Raw genomic sequence first — 19,756 nt, forward strand, 5'->3', positions numbered from 1 at the left:
CCATCACCATCATCACTATCATCACCATCTCCATCACCACTATCATCATTATCATCATCATCACCACCATCACCACTCCATCACCATCATCACCATCTCCATCAGCATCACCACCATCACTGTCTCCATCATCACCATCATACCACCATCACCATCACCATCACCACTGTCATCATCTTCTTCACTTCCTGCAGCTTTCATGGGCTGTTTCAGGTTCCCAAACTAGTCCCGGGCCAGCTGTGATCATCAGATGAGACCCGTCTCCCCGAGGGGCTGCACACCTGCTGGTCCTCGGCAACTCTGCTGCTTCACGGAGCTGCTGGATTTTGCTTTTCAGTCCTGCATGTGGTCACATTCTCAGGTTTTCTTTTCTTTTTTTTTTTTTTTTTTTTTTTTGAGACAGAGTCTCGCTTTGTTGCCCAGGCTAGAGTGAGTGCCATGGCGTCAGCCTAGCTCACAGCAACCTCAAACTCCTGGGCTCGAGTGATCCTTCTGCCTCAGCCTCCCGAGTAGCTGGGACTACAGGCATGCGCCACCATGCCCAGCTAATTTTTTGATATATATATCAGTTGGCCAATTAATTTCTTTCTATTTATAGTAGAGACGGGGTCTCGCTCTAGCTCAGGCTGGTTTTGAACTCCTGACGTTGAGCAATCCGCCCGCCTCGGCCTCCCAAGAGCTAGGATTACAGGCGTGAGCCACAGCGCCCGGCCTTCAGGTTTTCTTTTCTAAAGAGTATTTTGTTTTTTCATTCAGCCTGCTCCTGGAGGTTTGTACTTGGCTTAAAAATAATATTAGAATGGTTAAGGATGACAAAATCTGAGTGGCTGTGTAGCAAGAGAGAACCAGGATCAAGATGTTATCCTCATCAGACTCCATATCTTTGCTTCAGTGGTTTTCTTTAAAGCCAAGCAGGGGTAAATAAGCCATAAAACGTGTGCTTGAGCCAGGCAAAATGGCTCTTGCCTGTAATCTTAGCACTCTGGGAGGCCAAGGAGGGACGATTGATTGAGGTTGAGAGTTCGAGACCAGCCTGAGCAAGAGTGAGACCATGACTCTACTTTAAAAAAAATAGAAAAAATTTAGCCAGGCATGTGCCTGTAGTCCCAGCTACTCAGGAGGCTGAGGCAGGAGGATGGCTTGGTCCCTGGAGTTTGAGGTTGCAGTGAGCTATGATGACACCACTGCATTCTAGCCAAGGGTCAGAGCAAGACTCTGACTCAAAAAACTAAAATAAAAGTGTGCTTGGCTCAGGTTTCTGCTTTCCAAGGGAGAATAATATTTCAAAGTTTACTGGAGAGAAAACTGTGTTTTGTTTCTAGACTCAGATGGAATGTGGCCTGGTGTCAGTTCTGTATTCACCCTGGCCAAAGGGTTTGTCCTTCCAGCCCACCCCATCTGGAGGGTGGAGGCCTCAGGCCCAGCTGGGGTGTGTGGTCACAGTTACAAGATGCAGATCTCTCTGCTTGCATTGCTGAATGAGGAGCCCGCAGGCAGAGTGACTCTGAGAAAGCCTTTTTCCAGATAAGCTGCCAGCCAGGGGCGGTAAGAGGATGGTGGTAATAATCACCCCCCTCCCCAGATTAGGGTCTAAGCAGTAAATTGACGCAAGAATAACACGGGACCAAGTTCACAGGCAAGAATGAGATCATCCTTGTTTCTAATACTTGGTTTTGCTTCCCCGTCCTTGCTCCAGGAATGACCGCCACTCAGCACACTTACGACAGAGTAAATCATCTCTGGATGACGGATAATACTATGTCATTAGTCCGTGAGGCATCTAGCTCAGTGCCGCCTGGGTCGTAAAGCACTTTTTTAAAGAATTTAATTATACGACAAATGCATCCGTACCTGCTTGTTGGAAAAGACTCAAATGAAACATGAATGCATAAAGCAAAACTCGAAAGTTCTCTTTCCGGCCCTTCCTCCCTAATCCCGCTCCCTCTTCCCAAAGTCCCACTTTGGGGTCTCTTCCAGTCTGTTTTTTAGAAATTTATAAATGTGGAATCACACACACCCACACACATTACATTTGTACACACACAGAGATTATACGCTGTAGTTTCAAAATTTATTTTTAGATAAATAAATGGGATCCTGTTGGGTACATTGCTTTGTAAATTGATTTTTTTTTTTTTTAAGAGACGGGCTCACCCTATATCATGCAGGCTGGACTCTGACTCCTGGGCTGCAGCGATCCTTCCGCCTCAGCTTCTGAGTAGCTGGCCTGTGGGCGTGCTCCCCGCGCCTGGCACAAATTGAATTTTTTGAAACTTAGTATGTCTTAGAAGTCTGCTCGTGCCCAGGTTGACTGGGTTTGTTATACAGGATTCTGCAGCACAATTGTAACTTGTTTAACCATCCCTCTATTTTTGGTAGAGATTTCCCTCCAATTTTTAAAAACATTATTTTTTTAATTACAGTAAAATATATATAAAACTTAGCATTCTAACCATTTTTTAAGCATAGGGATCAGTGGCATTTAATACATTCATCGTGTTGTGCAACTGTCACCACCCTCCATCTCCAGGACTCTTGTCATCTTGCCAAACTGAAACTCTGTCCCCATTAAACCGTATTTCCTCATACCCTCACCCCCAGCCCCTGGCAGCCACCCTTCTACTTTCTCTCTCTGTGACTTTGACCTCACACAGTATGTGTCTTTTTGTGACTTGCTTATTTTACTTAGCAGAATGTCCTCAATGGCCATGTTGTGGCATGTGTCAGAATTTCCTTCCTTTTTAAGGCTGAATAGTATTCACTCGTGTGTATGCACCTCCTGCTGTATATCCTTTCACCCCCGTGGACCCTCGTGTCGCTTCTGCCTGCCAGCTAGTGTGACTGGTGCTGCTGTGAACCTGGTGCACACATTTTCTTCGAGATCCTGCTTTCAGTTCTCTGGAAGTGTGATTGCTAGATCGTATGGGAATTTTCACCGTGGTCTCATGTCCATTTCCCTCATGATGAGAAATGATGGTGTTGAGCGTCTTTTCGTGTGTTTATTGGACGTTGGCATATCTTCATTGGAAATAATTTTTAAAAAGTGTTTTAGGGAACAGATTCTTGCGTACGTCTTTGTGCAACTGTAGATATCTTTAGATAATTTTTTGGATCAAAGGAGAGGCATGCTTCAATTTTGATAGATACGGCCAACTTGCCTTTCAGTTTTTCTGTTTCCCCCTAACTTAACAAGACTGGCTGTTATCAGTCTTTTTATTTTTAGTTAATTTTTTTTTTTTTTTTTTTTTTTTTAGAGATGGGGTCTCGCTCTTCTTGCTCAGGCTGGTCTCAAACTCCTGAGCTCAAGCGATTCTCCCGCCTCGGCCTCCCAGAGTGCTAGGATTACAGGCGCGAGCCACTGCGCCTGAACTATTTTTATTCAAAAATCTTTACTGTGACATAGCTTACATACAAAGATCCTATGAAAACGCGGATGGAAGCCTGGCGTTGGCTCATGCCTGCAATCCCATCACTTTGGGAGGTTGCTGTGGGACGATCGCTTGAGGCCAGGAGTTTCAGACCAGACTGAGCAACATAAAGAGACCCCGTCTCTACAAAAAATAGAAAAATCAATTGGGTTTGGTGGTGTGTGCCTAAAGTCTCAGCTACTCAGGAGGCTGAGGGTGGAGGATCCTTGAGCCCAGGAGTTTGAGGTTGCTGTGAGCTAGGCTGATGCCACAGCACTCCAGCCTGGGTGTCAGAGTGAGACCCCAATCTCTAAAATAAAAATAAAATAAACTCTCTTATTCTAATTTATCTATAAATTCTTTGGAGTTTTTATGTAGACATTCATATCATCAGTAACTAATACAATTCAGTCCCCTCTTTACAACCCTTCATGTTTAAATTTCTTTTTTTTTATTTTTTGAGATAGAGTCTCACTCTGTTGCCCTGGCTAGAGTGTCATGGCGTCAGCCTAGCTCACAGCAACCTCAAACTCCTGGGCTCGAACAATCCTTCTGCCTCAGCCTCTTGAGTAACTGGGACTGCAGGCATGCGCCACCATGCCCGGCTAATTTTTTTCTATATATTTTTACTTGGCCAATTAATTTCTCTGTATTTTTAGTAGAGACGGTGTCTCCCTCTTGCTCAGGCTGGTTTCGAACTCCTGACCTTGAGCGATCCACCTGCCTCAGCCTCCCAGAGTGGTAGGATTACAGGCATGAGCCACTGCGCCCGGCCTTAAATTTCTTTTCCTTGCCATTCCACCCTGCCTAGAATCTCTAGCACAACGCTAAACACGGGATCATGATGGGCATCTTATGTCATGCTGGATTTTTTTTTTTTTTTTGAGACAGAGTCTCGCTTTCTTGCCTAGGCTAGAGTGAGTGCCGTGGCGTCAGCCTAGCTCACAGCAACCTCAAACTCCTGGGCTTAAGCAATCCTACTGCCTCAGCCTCCCGAGTTGCTGGGACTACAGGCATGAGCCACCATGCCCGGCTAATTTTTTATATATATATATTAGTTGGCCAATTAATTTCTTTCTATTTTTATAGTAGAGACGGGGTCTCGCTCAGGCTGGTTTTGAACTCCTGACCTTGAGCAATCCGCCCGCCTCGGCCTCCCAGAGTGCTAGGATTACAAGCGTGAGCCACCGCGCCCGGCCTCATGCTGGATTTTAAAGGGAATTAAATATAACATTTGATGTAGGGTTTTTTAATTTATTTTTCTATGGGGGGTTATTTATCTATATTGGGTTTCTGTTGTTGTTGTGACATATGACCACAATTCTAGTGGCTTAAACATGCCACATTTACCATCTTACAGTACTGGAGGCCAGAAGTCTGACGTGGATCTCGCAGGGCTAAAAGTGTCAGGGGGGCCGCATTTCCTCTGGATGTTCAGGGGAGAATCTGTTCCCTGGCCTCTTCCAGCTTCTAGACTTCCCTTTCCCATTCCTTGGCTCATGGCTCCCTTCCTGAGAACATCCTCAAAGCAAGCAGTGTTGTATACCTGTTGGGGAAGAAAAACTTTTCCTCTACCCTTTTAGGTTCAGTCACTAGGGGCCTGCAAATTAGACTAGCAGAAGACAGGTTAACAGGGAAAAGGCACACAATTTTTTAAATTCATATTTCACATGTGTGGGGCGTTCACAAAAAAGAAGTGAATCTTAAAAAAGTGTCTAGACCATTTTATATACCATTTTAACAAAGGATAGGAGGTTTGGGCTTTATATACCATTTTAACAAAGGAAGGAAAGGAGGTTCGGGCTTCAAGGGACAATACATTGTGGGGAAGTGACTGGGAAATATTTGGGGGAAGATTGTGGAAGATAGGATGATTTACTAAGGTCTGTCTAGGCAGATTCCTCTCAGTGCCAACTCTCATCTCTGGTGGCCAGAGTTTCTTTCCTCTTCCTGGTATAGAGGAAGGGGACACCTTCACAAGGGAAATTTATGCCACTTTCACAAAATTTATGCCCTACTTTTAGGCAAAAGGGGGAAGGGCAGAGAACTCTTCCTGCATCTGTTGATTCTCAATTGCTTTCCGCTCAAAATAATCTTTATGCCAAAGTGGCATATTTGGGGGTGTCCTATCCTGTTCCCCTTCAAATCTCTCCAACCATTTTGTTTTGAGACAGAGTCTCACTTTGTTGCCCAGGCTAGAGTGAGTGCCATGGTGTCAGCCTAGCTCACAGCAACCTCAAACTCCCGGGCTCAAGCGATCCTGCTGCCTCAGCCTCCCGAGTAGCTGGGACTACAGGCATGTGCCACCGTGCCCGGCTAATTTTTTTTCTATATATATATTAGTTGGCCAATTAACTTTTTTCTATTTATAGTAGAGACAGGATCTCACTTTTGCTCAGGCTGGTTTCGAACTCCTGACCTCAAGCAATACGCCCTCCTCGGCCTCTCAGAGTGCTAGGATTACAGATGTGAGCCACCGTGCCCGGCCTCTCCAACCACTCTTATGTGGTCACGTGTCTTCTCTAGCTGACTGCAGCTGGGAAAGGAATCTATTACACCTTTAGGGATTCATGTGGTTTAACTGAGCCCACCTGGGTAATCCAAGCTACCCCTCTCCCCTGGCTCAAGGCTCATCACCTTAATCCTATCTACAGGGTCCCTTGTGCCGTGACTGGTAACACATTCATAAGTTTGGGGGATTACAGCAGGGGCATCTTTGGTGGGGTGGGGGAAGCATTATTCTGCCTGTCATAATATACTTTATTAGGCTAAGAAAATACACTTCCATTCTTGGTTTGCTGAAGAGTTTTTGTCATGAATAGATATTGGAATTCATTGAATGTTTTCCCACCTCAGTTGAAATCTTATTTTTCCTTTAATCTGTAACCATGGCAGATGATATTAGGAGGTTTTCTAATGAGCTACTCTTGTACACCTGAGATAAACCCAACTTGGTCGCCATGTTTTATCTTTTGTATCCATCCCCAGGGTCTGTTTGGTAAGTGTATTCAGGATTTTTGCATCTCATGGGTGTGGGTTAAAAAGAAGAGAGGTTTCTGGGACACCCTAAAGTTTTATTTCTTGATCCACGTACTGGTTATATAGTGTGTTCACTTTGTGAAAATTCACTGAGTCAGAGATTTTTGATTTGTATGCTATTGTCTGTGTGTGTTACAGTTTACCAAAAAGTTTACTTCAAAAAAGAATGAGTATTCTTTAATTGCTGGGTGCAGTGTTTATTCATGAAATCAAGCTTGTTAATTGGGCTGGTCAAATTTTCTCTTATTTCTATCTTCACTCATTTTTTATATATGTGAGCTAGCAATTACTAGGAAAAGTATGTTACACTTTCTTATATGATGCTTTGTCAGTTTGTTCTCATAGATCTGTAAACATTTGCTTTATATATCTGGAAGCTGTATCATTATATGCATGAAGGTTTAAAGCAGGGCTCCTCAAACTTTTTAAACAGGGGGCCAGTTCACACTGTCTTCAGACTGTTGGAGAGTGCGCACTGTGGGCCCGGGACAAGTCAGCAGCTAAGCAGGACAGGCAGCAGGCAAAAAAACCCAGCGGGCCGGATAAATGTCCTTGGCAGGTGGCATGTGGCTTGCAGGCTATAGTTTGAGGACGCCTGGTTTAGAGTCATTATCTCTTCCTAGTGAGTTGAATTTTTATCATTACATCATCTTCTTTATTGTTAATAGTGATTTTTACTTTCGAGTCTATTTTTTTCTGGTATTTAAGAAGCTCCTCCAGCTTTCTTGTAGCTACCACTTTCTAGTTTCTCTTTTTCTACACTTTTAATTCTTTAGTGTCCTTATGTATTGGGAGCACTTCTTGTGAATAACATATAGCCAAATTATTTTAAAACCTGACCTGACAATGTTTTCTTTTAACTAGCATCTGTCTTATTTATTTATTTATTGTAGAAATGCAATGTTGTAGAAATGCAATGCAATGTTATGTAGAATTGCAATGTTGCCCAGGCTGGTCTCAAACTCCCAGCCTCAAGGGATCCTCCCAGCTTGGCCTCCCAAAGTGCTGGGATTACAGGCATGAGCCACCAGACCCGGCCTCACTAGCATCTTTTTTCTGATTCTCATAGTTGTAGTTGAGAATTGAGTAGTCTAATTGCTATTCCTTTTTAGGTGATTTTTTCCCCTATTCCTTTGGCTGCTTCTGAAACTTTTGCTTGTCTTTAGTGTTTTGCAGTCTCACTGCAAATCCAGGACTTGTGAATCTATTTTATTTCCTTCATCTTCGCCTCCCTCCTTTCTTTCCTTTCCTCTTTCCAATCTGTTGGGGTTCATTAGAATTTCTGGATTTGAGCCTTTGTATACTTCAACAATTGTGAGAAATTCTCATCAATTATCTCTTCACATATCGCCTCTTTCTCATTCCCTTGGGTCTCTCCTTCCTGAAAATGTAACTTACATCTTTTCATTCTTTCTGCCGTAATCTGGGTATGATTTGTTTGTCCCCATCAGATCTCATGTGAAATTTGATCCTCAGTATTAGAAGTGGGACCTAATGGAAGGTATTTGGATCACGGGGCCAGATCTTTCATGAATAGATTAATGCCCTCACTGGGCAGGGAGTGAGTGAGTTCTTACTCAGTTAGTTCGCAGAGCTAGCTGCTCAAAAGAGCCTGGCAACTCAACTCTTCTCTTCTCTTCTCTTCTCTTCTCTTCTCTTCTCTTCTCTTCTCTTCTCTTCTCTTCTCTTCTCTTCTCTTCTCTTCTCTTCTCTTCTCTTCTCTTCTCTTCTCTTCTCTTCTCTTCTCTTCTCTCCTCTCCTCTCCTCTCCTCTCCTCTCCTCTCCTCTCCTCTCCTCTCCTCTCCTCTCCTCTCCTCTCCTCTCCTCTCCTCTCCTCTCCTCTCCTCTCTCCTCCTCTCTCCTCCTCTCTCCTCCTCTCTCCTCCTCCTCCTCCTCCTCCTTCTTCTTCTCCTTCTCCTTCTCTCTCTCTCTCTCTCTCTCTCCCCCCCCCCTCGCTGTCTGGCCTCCTCTCTCACCATGAATCTCTGCACACGACAGCTCCCCTTCTCCTTCCTGTGTGAGTGGAAGCATCCTGAGGCCCACACCAGAGGCAGCACAAGCTGTGCTTCTTGTGCAGCCTACAGAACCATGAGCCAAATAAACCTGTTTTCTGTATAAATTACCCAGGCTCAGTGATTCCTTTGTAGCAACACCAAATGGACGAAGACACTTTCATATCTCCTAACCTCTTTCTCATATTTTCCATTCCTTTGTCATTTTGTACTGCTTTCTGTGTCATTTTCTCAGATCCACCATCTAGTTCATAGTGCTTTAGTTGTGTCCATTCTGGTGGCTAGTGCCTCCATTGATAGAATAATTTTCATTATTCTATGTATATTTTATTTTAAAATCTTTTGTTTCATTCTTTTTTTTTTTTTATCGTTGTCCACTTTTGCTACTGAAACAGAATATCTGAGACTAGGAATTTTTTTTTTTTTTTTTTTTTTTTTTGAGACAGAGTCTCACTTTGTTGTCCAGGCTAGAGTGAGTGCCGTGGCGTCAGCCTAGCTCACAGCAACCTCAAACTCCTGGGCTCCAGTGATCCTTCTGCCTCAGCCTCCCGGGTAGCTGGGACTACAGGCATGCGCCACCATGCCCGGCTAATTTTTTATATATATATCAGTTGGCCAATTAATTTCTTTCTATTTATAGTAGAGACAGGGTCTCGCTCTTGCTCAGGCTGGTTTTGAACTCCTGACCTTGAGCAATCCGCCCGCCTCGGCCTCCCAAGAGCTAGGATTACAGGCGTGAGCCACAGCGCCCGGCCTGAGACTAGGAAATTTATAAAGAATAGAAATTTATTGAGTCACAGTTCTGGAGGTTGGGAAGTCCAAGATCAAGGTGCTGGCCTCTGGCGAGGGCCTGCTTGCTGTGTCATCACCTGGTGGAAGGGCAAAGAGGGTAAGAGAGAGCGCAAGAGGTGTTGGACCCACTCCTGTGATCATGAACCCATTCCTGAGATAATGGCATTAGTCCACTCGGGAGGGTGGAGTCCTTGTGACCTAAACACTTCTTAAATATCTCATCTCTTAATACTGTTACAATGGCAATTAAATTTCAACATGAGTTTGAATATGAGTTCAAACATGTTTGAATGTTTAAACAAACATTCAAACCATAGCACTTTCCAAATCTATTTGTTCTACGAATATATTATTTACTCAATCACATTAAACACACTTATTTTATGTTCCCTGTCTGGTAATTCAGTAATCTGAGGTCTTTGCAATTTTATGTCTGCTGCCTGTGGTTCCTGCTGCTCTTATTTATGGTGCTTTGTTTCCTTTTGTATTTTGTGGGTCTTGCTTGGGAAGTGTTCTTTTTCCTTTATTTTATTTTTCATTCTGTCAGAATTCTTTGAAGTTTGGCCCGAAGTTGAGGTCTTCCAGAGAGAGTTTGCCTTGCTTCTGAAAGTCACCTGAGGACTCCATCATTCCAAGATTTTGTCTGAGTGTGTGCATGTGTGTTTGGACCTGTATCAGTTTCAGGGTTCTATGCAGGAAATAGAAACCACTCGGTGTATTTTAAGCAGAGAGGGATTTAATACAGGGTATAAAGTGCTTAAAAACCAGGTGCGGGAAAGACTGGAAGGGTAGAAATCAGGAGGCCTTCCCTGGAACCATTGCATTCAAGAATACATCACCACAGTTTTGATTCAGGCACAAGGAAGCTAGCATTAGGAGGCCTATTATCATAACAACCACATCTACCACAAAGCTGCTGATAAAACCTGAAATGTTGAGTCTGGCTACTGCCATAACTGTCTTTTATTCTCTTGTCTCCATGACCTTGGTGGCCAATATACAGACAGCCTCCACCTCAGTTCCACTTACCAGATCTCATGCAGGTCCATGCAATTGGCAGAACATATAATTCATGTCTAGAATCCTAGCTGCAAAAGGGCTTAGGTTTTTATTTTCCAGTCTCTATGATACAGGAGTTGGAAAAGGGTGTTGGGTCCTGTCGATCACGTCTGACACAAAACTACCAGGTAGTGTTTTCCCTGCTCTCTAACTGCTCTATTCTTGTTAGCCTTTTATTAACTTTTGCCTAGTATATCTTTTCTACCCCCTTATTTTTAACCTAAGGGAGCCACAATTCTCTGGCTACTGAACACTCATTTCTAATATTCTTCTCCCTTGTTTACTTTTACTATATGTATAGGCTAGGGGTGACCATCCTCTCTCATCATGTGACACAGTTTTGATTAGTGAAACAAAAGCAGAATCTGGGCAGGTTGAGAGCTCTAGGGAGGTTTTCCTTTTCCTGAAAAAGGGGAAATTAGACCAGTGTTGCTTCTTTCCCCTTTCCGTCTTCAATGTGGATGTAATGCCCGGAGCCTTGGTAGCCATTCTGTGACCATGAAGAAAAGGCCAAGAGTATTGCTGAGTTACTGTCCCTGTGTTGCTGAAACAACACCAGCAGCCACATACTTTGGGACTTCTTATAAACAAGAAAAATAAACCTACGTTGTTAAGCCACTGTTAGATGATGTTTCTATTATTTGTACTTAAAAGTAGTCCCAACCAATATATAACTTTCTTTTTATGTGTCTTTTCTGAATAATAAATTTGTTCTTGATGTTAACTTAATCTGAAAGTCTCTTTTTATTTTATTTTATTGACAAAGTCTTGCTGTCCTGCCTGGGTAGAGTGTAGTGGCATCATTGTAGCTCACAGCAACCTCAAACTCTTGGGCTCAAGAGATCCTCCTGCCTCAGCCTTCTGAGTAGCTAGGGCTACAGGTGCATGCCACCACGCCCAGCTAATTTTTTTTCTTTCTTTTCTTGGCAGACGTGGGGTCTCACTCTTGCTCAGGCTGGTCTGGAACTCCTGATCTCAAGCGATCCTCCCACCTTGGCCTCCCAGCATGCCAGGATTACAGGTATGAGCCACTGCACCTGGCCAGGTTGAAAGTCTCTTTTTCAATGGGAATTTAATTCATTCCCCTGTTGGGATTACTGATGTTTTGAGTTATTCCTATGATTTTATACTTGCTTTTTACCACGTTTTCTTTTTATGTTAAATTTCCTCTCTTCCTTGCCATTTTTTAGATTGATCATTATTTTCTTTTTATTTCTTTCTGTTTTTTTTTTTTTTTTTTTTAGAGACAGGGTCTTGCCCTGTTGCCCAGGCTGGAGTTCAGTGGTGTGATCATAGCTCACTGTATTGTATCCTTGAACTCCTAGGCTCAAGCCATCCTCCTGCCTCAGTCTACCGAGTAGCTGGAACTATAGGCATGTGCCACCACACCCAGCTAATTTTTTCTTTTGATAGAGGTGGGATCTTGCTACATTGCCCAGGTTGGTCTCAAACCCCTGCCCTCAAGTGGTCCTCCTGCCTTGGCCTCCCAAAATGCTAAATTACAAACATGAGCCACTGCATATGGCCCAGATTGATCATTTAAAAAAATTTTATTTTCTTTAAGTGGCTTAGAAGTTGTACATTGAATTTCTCCTGTCCACACTGAGACAATTTCCCAATCTTTTTTTATTTTTGTGCTATAGTTTGAATAATTTCATTTATCTGTTTTTATGCTTACTGATCCTTTTTTTTTGCAGTATCAATCTGCTGTCAATTTCATAAAACAATTTTTTTCCAGATATTGTATTTTTCAGTTCTAAGATTTCCATTTGGTTCTTTTTTAAGAGTTTATATATCACTTGTGAAAATGCCTTATATGTTCACCCATTATATCTATCTTTTCTTATAAAATCATTAGCATATTTATAATAATTATTTTAGAGTCTTTGCTGATTACAGTGTCTAGATTATCTGTGGGTCTGTTTCTAGTGGCTGCTTTTTCCCTTGATTATGGGATTCATTTTCCTGCTTTTTTTGCATGCCTCATAAATAAATTGGGATCATATACCAAACATGATGAATGATACATCATAGAAGATTGGTTTCTATCATCTTCTTCTGAAAAGTGATAAATTTTCTTTTAGAAGGCAGTTATATTACTGGCAGATAACCTTCATCCCGCGGTGGCTTGATTCTAGGGTTTGTTAGGGAAGGATTATTTGAGTTTTGCCCTCAGTTTGGGATGTGGCCTTCATTTCTAAAACATGGCCTTTCTGGGGTTTTAATAGAAAACTCAATGTGTTTACCAAGTACATCTAACTTGGCTGGACTTGAGTTCCAAACTCTGTCTCCACAGCTGGGCAGCTGCTAAAATCTCTGCTCAATTCCTCTGGCCTTTCTTCCAGTTGTCACTTTCCACTGGGACGCTTGGAGTCTTGAACTGTACATGCACCGTTCAGGATTTGGCCAAGTATTTCAGGGCATTCTGTGCACAAATGCTGGGGCTCCCTCGATTTCCAGTTACTCTGGCAGTCCTGAAATCCAACTTCTGTCTTTTCAGTGCAGGAAGACTAATACTTTCTGTTTGAGTCTCTGGTGTGCTGAGAACATGAGGGAATGCACTCGGGAAGAGCTGGCTGCATGTGGCTCTCCATTTGCTTTCCTTACTTGAAGAGTACTCACTCACTGGTTGCTGTCCAGCCCCTTCAGATAATTGATTTTGATATTTTGTCCTGAGTTTATCAGTATCGTAGGCAGGATGATTAATCTGATGCAAGTTCCTCTGCTACTGCTTGAAATAGAACTTCTCCAAATTTTTAATGTATACCTAATCGTATTCAATAATGTCCAGAATTAATCAATTCTATCCTCTCCTCCAAAAAGACAAAAACCTCATCCTGTTTTCACTCCACTCCTCATTATCCTTCTCCTTAATTAATCTGGGGTCTTAGTTTTCTACTCTTATAAATTTTTTAGTTATGCATAAAAATGACTTAAACTGAACTATAAAGTTGTAACATCTGCTTTGCTCATCATTGCCCACTGGATACCACATCTTGCTACTTCTCAGATTCTTCTTGTTGGTCTTGCTAGTTTGCAATATTTGCGAAAGTCTTTCAGAGAGCAAGTTCGGGTGTGAAAACTCCCTGAGGTTTTGTACGTGCCCAGGGAGTTTATTTTGACCTTTCACTTGAACACTAATTCGGCTGAGTATGGGACTTTGGTGATGATATTGCTCCATTTTCTCCCAGCATCCTGTGTTGCCAGGGCTCATATAATCATTACTCCTTTGTGGATAACTTTTTGCTTTTCTATTTGGAAGATTTATTCTCTTTATCCCTGGTGTTCTGAAGTTTTGGGAAATGTGCAGGTGGGTCTTATTTCCAAGCAAATCATTTGGCATTCCCAGGGCCTTTTCCACCTGAAGACATGGATTTTCCTTCGGATCTGAGAAATTTTCTTCTGTTACATTTTAATTATTTCTTCTCTGTTACTCTCTATTCCTTCCTTCTCAGATTCTAAATGTCTCTTAACTTTTCTTCATAATTCCTATCCTTTTGCTTTTATACAAAATGGCCTATCCTTCTTTCATGGATATAATATTCTGTCTGATCTCAGAGTATTGTTTTAACATCTGTTTGCTTTGTGAAGTGTTTTCATGGGGGTTAGTCTTTATTATTGAGTTTTGTGCTTTCTTTTCCTTTTTCTTTCTTTTCTCTTTTTCTTTTCCCTTTTTTTTCTTTTCGTTTCTTTAGACAGAGTCTTCTGTTGTCACCCTGGGTAGAGTATAGCAGCATTATCTTAGCTCACTGCAAACGCAAGCTCCTGGACTCAGGTGATCATCCTCTTGCCTCAGCTTCCTGAATAGCTGGGACTACAGGTGCACACCTTCACACCCAGCTAATTTTTCTATTTTTAGTAAAGACGGGGTCTTGTTCTTACTAAGGTGAGTCTTGAACTCCTGAGCTCAAGCCATCCTCCCGCCTCTGCCTCCCAGAGTACAAGGATTACAGGTGTGAGCCACCACACCCAGCCTGCTTTTCTTGATATTAATTTTCCTCAAATACTTGGTGATCTCTAATTTTTTGCTTATATTTGACAATCCCTACTCTCCTGTGTGTTGGTCCAGGTCCTGATAACCTGGGCTTGTCTCTGGTAACCATGGAAGAGGAGGGACCATGCTTCTGGACAGAGTGTTTAGTAGGGATGCACACTCTCTATCAGGAAGCACTTTCCATGCCACGTAGGGAAATGTGCCTGTCACCAACGCTCTGGACTGTGGGCACGCATTCACGGACACAGTCTAGCACAGTGGAGGTGTGGGAGGGGACCAGGCTGGCTGGATCACCCTCTGGAAGTGGTTCCCTAGATGGTCACCCTGACTACTGCCCCAGGGCTCCTTCTTGCCCCGTATTTCCATAAACTTTCCAGAAGTCAGAGCTACCTTAACAGAAGTCATCTCCTACAGATATTTTCACCTTTCTTTTCCTTTGCTCTTATTCCTCCATCAAACCAAACCCATCTGCTTTCTATCTTTCATGAATTCCTGAAACAGTCTGGTATACCAATAGACATTTTTTCCCCCAGTTATGGGTTTATTCTTAATTTCAGGAGATTTTCAGATGTTTAGCAGGAGGGTATGGCCCCATAGGCTAGGCTAGGCCCTCCCCATAACCTTATTACATTACATTACTGGCTGTGAACTAGAAAATAGTTGTTTGGTACCACTCTGATTAATAATATAGTATGCCTTGTCTTGGTTGATGTTCATGCCTACAGGAAATCCTGCCAACATCGGGGTTTGTAAACAGAAAAGGAGTTGAAAAACGTAGCCTCAAAATTAGGCTGTCAGATTTTAGGAGAAAACCTTTCAGTTAAATTCCCACCTAGAACGAGTTATGGAGAAGTGAGATGATAAACCATTCCGGAAAATATGAATGGACTTCTAAGTCAGCCGCAGCTCGTTTCAGTACACACAGATGTATACATAATATGGTGAAGTTTTATGTGCAGCTGAGGGTGTGGCATTTCTGTATGATTCAGAAAGAATAATATGAGTTTGTATAGATAGAAATGGGCATTTGGGTGAGGACGAAGCAAGGACAGAATTGCAATTCGTGCTGGGTGGGTGGTAACACCTTTTTGCTTATACTAAGGCTGCTACATCCATAAAGCTGACTTTTTGTGTTTACTGAATACATAGAATCTTTAAATATTATAATTTAAGAAAAACTACATTAAATAGAAGTTGTCCAACATGCTAATACTCCAGGTTCTAGAGGATAAAAATTTTAAACGAACATTTCGGTTGGGTAAATAAGTTTTTTAATGAGATGCTTATCAATCTCATCTTGCCAGATGACAAGCAGTAATCTATTTGAGTTTGTGGATTCTTGCAAAAGAAACAATCGAACTGATTCAGCCTCCACTAAATGGGGAAGGAAAAAAAAAACCCACGTAGTTTCAAAAACAAAAACAAAAACAGATTTCTGGCTGCTAGGCTCAAAATCCTCCTACGCAGCTGATGTTCCTAACAGGATCAGCAAATGTGTTTCACTGTTCCTCAGGAGTCCTGGACTGGCGTGTGCCAGGAGCAGGCCTGGTCTCCGAGGCAGTGACCTTCTTGCTCTGCTCTGTACAAGTGGCTTGTAAAGCAGGTATCGTGCCTCTAAGGCTGATCCTGATGTCTCTGTGCAACATTTCGGTGTGCCCAGCATACTTCCTGACAGCTGAGCTATCAACACCGTCGAACACTTCTGCAGGTCAGTCCAATCAGCCCAGTGCCATCCTGAGACACTTCGGAAGACAAGGCTACATTGTGTGGAGGAAACAAGCCACCATTCGGACTCGTTGTCACTGTGCTTTCCCCCCCCCCACACACACACTTAACCTCCCATTGGTCCCAGGTAGGTTTCTGCTGTACTAAGTTAGAGGGGCAAATGGAAAGTTGAGATACAAAAACAAAAAAGGTAGGGCTTGACACATCTATGGGAAGGTAAAATTGTGGCAATGCTTTAAGAAAAAAAAAGAAGTGCATGATTAAGTGGACTCTTGTTTTCTTTGGAATGTGGGTATTAGCATTTGTATTGAAGTGACGCATAGGGCTTTGAGGCGCCTCCCCCACTGAGAACCCAGCCTGTGCTATCTTCACAGTTCTCGGGCCCATGCGAGCACAGGCCACCTGGGCTCCTGCAAACAGCAGACGTGTAATTAGAGGCTCCTGGGCTGGGATGATGCGGTGTGCAGACAAGTCTTGTCCTGTGCTGAGCTGCTGTGGGTGTCGAAGTTGCCCCTGCAGCCTGGAGCTGGTGAGCGGAGGCTTCCGTGACTCACCCAACTGCAGGAACTGTCAACCGGCTTCTGCTCGGCCAAGGACTTTTATCAATTACTAAGTAGAGACACTGTGTACAAGGACACTGGTTCATCCAAGAACATCAGGACAGCCAGGAATTCAAAACATACAAAATACTGCTTCCTGCATGCTGTGCCCGAGGCAGCTCCAAATTCTCAGCCAGAGGAAGGGTTGGGGCTCGAGCCAGAAAGACTGGACTCATTCCGACTTACACAAGAGGGGAGTGTACAAAAGTCATACAGTCCCAGGGGAAGGCGCTGGGCCTTCACAGCCTTATGACTGTAAAATGAAGAAATACGCATGAAACGTGTGATTAAGATGTTTATTTGACGTGGATCCAAAGTTATTTCCAAGGAATGAAGGTGCTGCCTTTCTACAAAAGAGCAGGATGTCAAGTTAACTGAGAATAAGTACATTCCTAAGGACGGGTCCCTTGGTGACAACTTTTTTGTTTATTGGGGGTAAAAACCAGACTTATGGATTTCCGTGGATGCTGTTTTAGTGAACTTGCTTGTGGTTCCTGGTAGGTTTCTGGCATAAGAGAGGCAGCTAAGCCAACAGGCTGGTAGGTCTCCTTCTAAGACAGGTGCCCACGAGAACTCGGAACAGAGCCCTTCCTGTCCAATGCCAAGCCCCGTCCCCACAACAAAACCCACCTGCTGCCATGTGGCAGAGGACATTGAGGAACAAGTGATAGTCACAGAGCTGCCGTAATGTAAATGGTTTCCTCGGGTACATGCACATCAAGTACATCTGCCACTCTGAATTCCGGGCAGATGACACGAAAGCAGAGGTGAGCTTGTTTAAACACGCTCCACTAACAGGTTCTTAGTGGCTTCGGTGGAAGTTTGGCGAAGTTCGCTACATTCAAGTGAATAGCAAGCACGAAAATTCACACCCTCACAACCACCAAGTTACACTAGATATGCCTAAATCATATTGTTTCGTGTAGTTACAAGGGGTGAGAGGCAAGGCCAACTGAGTTTGGACAAATTCGAACCTTCCATCCAATTATACTTGCCTCTCCTTTCCCCAAATGCTTCTCTTAAAAATTGTATCATTCACATACAGAGAGGAAAAGGGCCAGAACCTTTGTCAACTGATCTAGTCTGTAAAGAAAACAAGTGCCTGAGTATATTTTAGTTTGAGCGAAATTTATTTTCTTAAGGACTAGAAGCTCGAAGCTTTAGCACTGGATTAGAAATTCACACCTTGCCTCCTGGCTTCTTACACATTTCAGATTAAAAAATGTGGCACCTCAAGGCTGTGGATATCTGGAGGCCTTTAAAAGAAAAACCATTCATGACCTCTCTAAGTTTAAAGTAGTGTCTTCTTTACTAGAGCCATGCTAATATTAATTAATGTTGCAGGAAACCTTGGCAGATCAAAGTTAACATGCATCAGTTCTATCCTTTCAATTATAATTACCATCGTGTATATTTACATGACAACATGTTTTTAAAGTTTTATTAGCTTTTTACAAAATGCTTAATAGAAGGCCAAAATTGATTTCTAAACTAGTTTTAAAAAACAAGACCTACGTTTATTTTGAAGTAACTACTTCCAAATAAGATACCAGATGAGCATCATGTCAATGTCCTGGTTTTGATAAATTACCTAAGTTGTTATTGCTGGGGGAACCTGGGTAATGGGCACAGGGGATATCTCTATTTTTGAAACTTCTTGCTATGATCTCTAATCACATTAAGATAAAAAGTTAAAATAAAACAACCCTATGTATTAAACTTTGATAGGAGCTTTACTTATTTTTAAGAAAAAAGCTCCAATATACCCTAAAACTATGTTATGTGATAAAGAACCAAAATAGAGGAAACTTAAAATACATTTTGATTCTGAAGCTAGTAGACATGTGAATACAGTCTCTTTTCCCTACAAATAGTTCTAGAATATTCTATGGACTTTTTTTTTTCTTAAATAGGGCCCCTGGTAGTAAAAACACATCCTCTTAAAGATAATTCTTACTTTTCATAACATAGTTGAGATATCCCTTGAAACTTAGGGATAAGCAACCGACATTATCAAACTTTCGTTAGTGTGGTTTTAGAATTTAAAAACAAGAGGATAGGCAACTCATACTTGATTATCGCAGCATAGAAATTAACAAAACTTTCTATTACCCAAATTTGGAATTGACTTACAAAAGGGCCTTCTTGACCTTAGCTTCTGTGTTCTGCCATGAAAGGGTACCTTAATAATCAGTCCCTTAGGTTCGCATAGTATCGTGGTCTTCTTGGATGGCCTCACATGTATGGAATGAGAAATGTGAGGCCCGGGAAAGCTAAGTGAATTCTTCATAAGCGAAAGGTCAAGCCTGGAGCCTAGATTTGCCAACTTTAGGCTGGTACTTTCTTACCAGATATGTCTCTTTTTAAGAGAGAACTCAACAATGCATACAGTGGCAGCTAATAAGCAGCTGTTTTCCCATTGGTACCTGACTTAGCAACAACTAAGAGTGCCAGAAGTGTTGGGCTTGACCATGAGAACTCTTTAGAATTCAACTTGCGCTGTGTGCTGGTTGAGGACTAGACTGGCAGGTGGTGCTGGGGACTGCGCTCTGCAGTGTGGCGCTGGCCTGGCGGCTAGGGAGGCACATTTGCTTGGCTAGGAAAAATTAAGGAAAAAGAATATTCTTGCAAACTCAAGGAAAAATACAAAGGTAAGATGGAAACAAATACAGAACTAATGAAAGATATTCTTGACCACAAGACAAAGAAAAGGTAGTGGGGACAGGGGAAAGAGGTAAAAAAAAAAAAAAAAAAAAAAAAAAGAGAGACACAGATAAAGTAGCCTGAGTGCCGCAGGCAGACAATCAACCGGTACTGACCGGGCCCTGGTGCCAGGCAGCACTAGGCGCCAGGACAGGAACAGGAACGCGAGTCCCTGCACTGGGAGAGCTGACCCTCTTTGGGAAGGGTGGAGCACGCACATGTACTGCCGTGGCCTGGAACTTGCTGTTTCTACCTCCCAAGCATCTTTCAAAGCCATCATTTTTCTCCATCTCTGCTGCCGGGCTCTCAGTCTCAAAAGCCTGTCCTTAAGCCTTCCTGTTTCCTTCTGCTTCTCTCCAGTCTGTTCTCCACAGCAGCCACTGTCCTCATTTTAAAACAAATCACACCACATTCCCCTCCTGCTTA

General features: G+C 42.7%; 1 long non-coding RNA gene across 1 annotated transcript in view; it reads left to right on the plus strand.

Annotated features, from left to right (window-relative positions):
* Positions 1-19,756, plus strand: part of LOC142861594 (uncharacterized) — a 102,818-nt gene that overhangs the window by 1,780 nt on the left and 81,282 nt on the right. Inside the window, exon 2 of the long non-coding RNA XR_012912828.1 lies at positions 11,240-11,330. This is a non-coding gene — a long non-coding RNA (uncharacterized LOC142861594). The remainder of the gene's footprint in view (positions 1-11,239; positions 11,331-19,756) is intronic.

The sequence above is a fragment of the Microcebus murinus genome, chromosome 2 (genome assembly GCF_040939455.1).
Source record: "Microcebus murinus isolate Inina chromosome 2, M.murinus_Inina_mat1.0, whole genome shotgun sequence".
Taxonomy (NCBI): Eukaryota; Metazoa; Chordata; class Mammalia; order Primates; family Cheirogaleidae; genus Microcebus; species Microcebus murinus.